At 40.1% G+C, this 5,837-nt stretch overlaps 1 non-coding gene across 1 annotated transcript; it reads left to right on the top strand.

Annotated features, from left to right (window-relative positions):
• Positions 1-4,822: 4,822 nt before the first annotated feature.
• On the top strand, positions 4,823-5,015 carry LOC111590216 (U2 spliceosomal RNA). The gene has a single exon (XR_004852932.1). It is a non-coding gene; the product is annotated as a U2 spliceosomal RNA (small nuclear RNA).
• The last annotated feature ends 822 nt before the right edge of the window (positions 5,016-5,837 follow it).

Genomic DNA, 5,837 nt, shown 5'->3' with positions numbered 1-5,837 from the left:
ACGACATCCATGGGTGGGGAGTTCTCTTCGATGGCAGAGTTGGTGACAGAACCATCACTGTAAGTGCACAAGATCCACACCCTCTTAACCACTCCGCAGTGAAAATTTTCTACATGGGCTCACCTGACAGCAACCTGCAATAGTTCTGTTTATTTGATATTTTAGTGTACCTTTTACTTGCAACTCAATTAATCATGCTCTACTGGATTAAGAGTTTTTAAACTGGTCATTGCAAATATCATATGATTTTGTAGATTGGTTCATCTATGATCTTTCTCATATCCTTCGAATTTGTTCTGTTTATACATCATGTAGGAGGAAAACTGGAAGCCATTTGAATCGAATACGATTCCACCACCTCTAACTCTGGGTGATTAACCCACTTGAATTGGACTTCACAAAAGCAATTGCTATCAGAAACCAGGTATTCCAATTCCACCTATCAATGCATGGTATGAATTAAGGGCCTTGGCTAGAAAATGGGAACATATAAATTTTTACGTGCTAGATAGTTGTGGGAGTGTCAGACTCTCATTCTTTCTAAGAACACCATGGAAGGTATGGAATTTGGCAATTTGTTCTATAGTACAGGTCGGTAGGCTTGATAGTTTAACTATATGTTTGTAGGTCACCGATATTGTATTTAATGAATTTGCTTGACATCCCAAGGTCTATATTTGGAATGGTGAAGGTACAATCTGAAGACTAGCATTAAGTTGTTCAGTATTTATGCTTTTTGCTCAACTTGTTGAACTAGCAACTATTTTTACTTCTGCAGAACCTAAACCTAACAAGGGACATCTTGCATGGGCTGATGCTTTTGTCATAACAGCAGACTCGATAAGTATGTTAAGTGAAGCATGCAGCACAGGGTAAGCTATTGTCTTATTGGACTGATGACTTGCACGTTGCAACCTTTTTATGAAGTTTCAAGAGTGTGAATAGCTTCAAACTGTTTTGGCGCACTAGCAGTAGCATTAGTTGCTTTTGAGTTCTAACCAAACAGGACGAACAGAGTTAATGTTTCCACAAATTCCACTGAACATGATTTCTGTATAGGCATCAATTCACGTAAATTGCATATCATGTCTGGTGTTTTCTTGGGGACAATGTAATTTTTAGCTGACCAATATAATGAATGCATAGTACCAAAATTTGAAAAGTATAGTAATGTTCCTTTCTTTTGTTAAATAATAGTCAGTAAGGATTCCTGGCTGGGATGCAACCCTTTTTTGTTGGGGACTAGCATTGAGGTTGTGGGGTTTTTTTACTTTCACTTGCATAGCTATCGGCTGGTTTATTTTTGGTGCTCCAGGTGTTTGATGTAATCACTCTATAGGTCTGCACATTCAGCTTGATACCGAAGAACGTTGCGTCACTGTTCATGAATAAGGATTCCCTCAAGGTTGAAGCTGATACTAGGCTTGGGGAGCTCATAAAGTATGTTTATAGCTAGCTAGCATCACGTGAGACTCACAGAAATACAGAATTCCCTCAGCCTGTGACTTCTCCATCTGTTTCGTTTCTCCATGCGACGACATACTAGGTCTGTAAGCGGGGCCGCGCATGGCGGGTGTTAGGTGAGCAGCAAGGGGAAGAAGTGCCGGCCATGTGGACGAGCAGCGTGGGCGAGAGGCGAGGTACAAGCAGCAGCAGTGCGGGCATGCAAAGAGCCAGGGAGGTAGCAGCCATGCTAGGTGTGCTGCGTGCGATAACGGCATCAATTTGCTTCCTTCTTTACTCTGCTTGATTTGGGATTTCTTCTACTTGCTTCATTTATTCTTTAGTTTATTTGATTTGGGGAAAGCAATCCGAACTTCAGTGAAAAACCGAACACCACACCAAAAAAGTCGACACTGAATCAATGTGTGCTTTCTCTAAATTCTATCAGTAGCCATGTAATATAGTTGTTACATGCCATGAACTTACACCTGCAATTTTTGTGCTGCAAAAAACCTAGAGAAGAGGCCCGTAATTTACACTTGTCAGAATTTCTATACTTCTCTCTATGCTGGATCTAGATGTTCATGTTAGATATGTTGGTCGTACTTTTGATACGGTAAGCAAGATTGCTCCACTAGATGACTGTACAGCCAACTCACCTGTGACTGACATGAGTTTGTTGAGTGTAACCCTAGAACTTATGATTATGATAAGCTGTCACCCACATTTAGCAGTATGTTCAAGAAGATAAAAAAGAGCCAGCAAACAAACTCTCCTATACTTCATATTTCTGATGTAACTCCTTATTGTGTTTTAATTGTGTCTATATATGAGAAATAAATTAGGGAACAAACTTTTTTATTGTGTTTTAACTGTGTCTACATCTGAGAAATAAATTAGGGAAGAAAGTTTTTTATTGTGTTTTAACCGTGTCTACATCTGAGAAATAAATTAGGGAAGAAAGTTTTTTCATTGACGATGGCATATATTCTGATAAACTGGGCATGGTTAATACAATTGTAGAGCGCATTTCTATGAGAAATTGAGTGTTGACCAGAACAGATCAGATGCAAGAAGATACTGAAATGAAATTGATGGCTACCAGAATTCACAGGTTAAGTACCGATCATTTCCTTTTACATGTTTGTTTGAGCCAACAACTCATGTATTATGTTATCAGTCATGAATTACTGGTATCAACCTTCTAACTGTTCTTCATCTAATTGAGGTGAGAACAAAGAGCTGCGGGTCGGGGTAAGGAGGCTCATGAGACCACTAAATAACATGTCGTCTTCGGTTATCTCAAGCCACAACATGCATCTTGTTTGCTAAAAAAGTTCTATTTCTCAAATTGCTAACTGCATGATTCTTTACTGCTAGGTCTTGATTTGTTGGATGATATCTTGTTGGGTTATAAAGCTGAATGGCCAATGGATATTGGCATTACAATAGACGCACTGAAAATATATGCTGAAAGTCAGGTTTTCAATGTTTTTACTGATTGAAGTATGGAGATATCTAAATTTTCTTATCAAGTATCTACAACAAGCAGTTTGCTTTGCTCTAGCTCTCATAATAGATCTTTATAATGTGACATTTTGCTATGTATGTGAACATATGACCCTCTTGATTTGTTGGATGATATCTTGTTTACTTGTAGTAGTGATCTTGTTTACTCAGGGAGAGGCTGAGGCAGGAGTGCCTGCGGAAGGGGACGGAACTGGCGCATGGGGTGGCTGACGCCCTCTTCGTTGTATCACCCACCGAGGACCTCGACGGCCCTATCGTACACCTCCCACCGCCCGCTGTTCGACTCCCGCGCGAGAAGCATGTGAGAACCTATCGCTTAATTTGCTTATTTCAGGTGTCCGAGGAGGCCGAAAATCATCTCTTTGTGGAATCCTGCATTCCTCTGCACGCCTGCACGTACATTATTGTTTCATAGGACAATGCTACAATTACACTCTTATCTAATTCGCACGTATCATTTTTGCAGCTTGGTGCTGGGACCTCACTGCCAGGATTCCAGGATTAGTAGCTGCAAAGGTTGGGGAAGATGTAACACTAACAGACATGTGCCTAAAATCTATCCAATGACACTGATGAGCGCTATGTATTGTGTACTCATCAGGTTACAATTTACAGTTCACCTGCTGCTGCTGGTTATTGATGATTCGTGTATTCGCCTCATAGGAATTTTATTTTTCAAAAGTAGCATGACTGCATCATTGTGATTTGATTCTTTCTGCCTAAGACTGACCTTATGGTACAAAGCATTTTCCTTACATCATCGTTTCAGAATTTTATGGCAGCTTTAGACACAACGAATATGCTTGTTATAAATTAAATTTCCCTTTGGACCTTTATCGTAGTTACTTGCTTCTGGAGCATGTAACATCCTGCTGTCTGTGAATTTCTCTTTCTGCACATAAGGATTTGAGAAACACAAAAAATGATGACTCATTATTCAAAAACTACCTTAAGTGAATCATAAGACGAAACACAAAAATGTAAAATTTTAAGTCAATCATAAACTACCTTAAGTGATAAAACAAAACACAAAAAATGATGACTCATTATTTTTTTCAATAAGACGAGTGGTTAAAGTTTTTTTAAAAAAAATCAACAGTGTCATATATTTATGAATGGAGGAAGTATGTTATTATAAACCGTGGCTTTTAGAAACAGAGTTTTCAAACAGGGCCGAAGTGACTTACAGTTTCGTAACGGATAGAGTAGGTAAATATTATAATGTTCACTTCATTCATTTATCGCCTGATTGGTTGCCGCGTCCACGTGTGCCGGCCTCGCGCAAGCCTACATCGCTAGTGAAGACCCTCACATGCTTCTCCACACATGCAAGACCCAACGGGTAAAAGAACTAAAGTTGCATGCGCTCATCCAGACTTGCGGATGACGATGCAGGAAACCAATAACAGGATTGGACGCGGTCAACACACGTTGAAAGTCTGGGCACGGTGAGCCGTGTAACCAATCATGCGGTTATATTTTTTTTGACTTCATTCATACGTGAATCCCATTTTGATTTTATCTTTTTTTATAAATAAATGTAATTTCTGAAAAAGACGGAATTTTCCAGAGTCTATTTCAATAGCTCGTGTGATCATTACGTAGACAATGATAGAAGTCTATGCATATCCTTGGGCTATGCCGAAAGCCCAGAGCAAGATAGTTTAATGGGCCGGTTGAGAAGCCTGGTGTCATAACACGCCCTTACTTTTTTGCTAACCAACCTTAGTTAGGATTAGGAATATATAAACATCAGCTAACTAATATTGATTAGTACCACATCGCAGGATGGGAGGCATATCACTGGTGAAACGTGTACAAAACTAGAGGCATCACGACAATAAAACTCATACCTTTCTCGGCCTTTTGGCTAAGATCAAGTGTAGTATCTATTCTTATCAGTTTAATATCTGATATGTGGGTCATGTGCCCACAATGATGTTAAATTTATTTTTTATAGGGAGAATCTATTATGTAGCTTGCTATTAAGGTTCATTTGTCGCCCTAGCGTTGCACTATTGCTTGGGCTTGGCACAACCCTACCAAATCAATTGTGGAAAGTTTGATTAATTTGATTAGAGTGAAAGAATACATATTTTAGCGCAATTATATGAATCTCCTAATTGTGTGGTTTTCACTTTTGTGGAGCACCGAACCGTCCAGTGATCCAAGTGATCGTTGACTCACCGGACTGTCCGGTGCTCCGTGCGGACTGTCCAGTGATTTATAGTCGACACCAGCTTATTTTACTCGAGAGCACCCCTTTCGGTCAGACCGTGCACCGGACTATCGGTGGGTGGCACCGGACCGTCCGGTGCTACGCAGATGAGTCCAACTTTCTATTTTTCATCCCAATTTCCTTTTTGCTCCTTTTGGCTTGACTTCACAAATTCCCTAGCACTTAGACAAATATGATTAGTACCCAAAACAATTGACTATATGTTCGGAGCTTACCTTTTTCACTTGGTACCATATGGATTTGTGTTATTTCCACTTTCAAGCCTAAAAGTGCCTTTTTCTCAGTTTGATTTAACTTCCCGTTCTCATTGCTCATACAATATAATGTTAGTCTAAACACAAAGTGTTGAATATTTAATCACTAAAACACAATAGAAATGGTCCAAAGACATATTTTCCTTTTAGCGAGAGACACAGGGGAAAGCTTGGCGAGCGACAGGCGACAGACACGAAAGTCGAGGGCGAACGGGTGGCGAGCAACGACCTCGGATGTGAACAGTGCCCGTGTTTGAACGATGACAACGCCGATGTAGAGACTACAGAGTAGAAACGGGAGGAAGAAATAACATGGGAAGCAAATCAATGGAGACAAATCTGATGACTTTGAAGCTGGTTCGGACGGCCGG

Source organism: Zea mays, chromosome 9 (assembly GCF_902167145.1).
Source record: "Zea mays cultivar B73 chromosome 9, Zm-B73-REFERENCE-NAM-5.0, whole genome shotgun sequence".
NCBI lineage: Eukaryota > Viridiplantae > Streptophyta > Magnoliopsida > Poales > Poaceae > Zea > Zea mays.
Note: the sequence above shows the minus strand (reverse complement) of the source record. Positions and strands in the feature narration are given on the sequence as shown.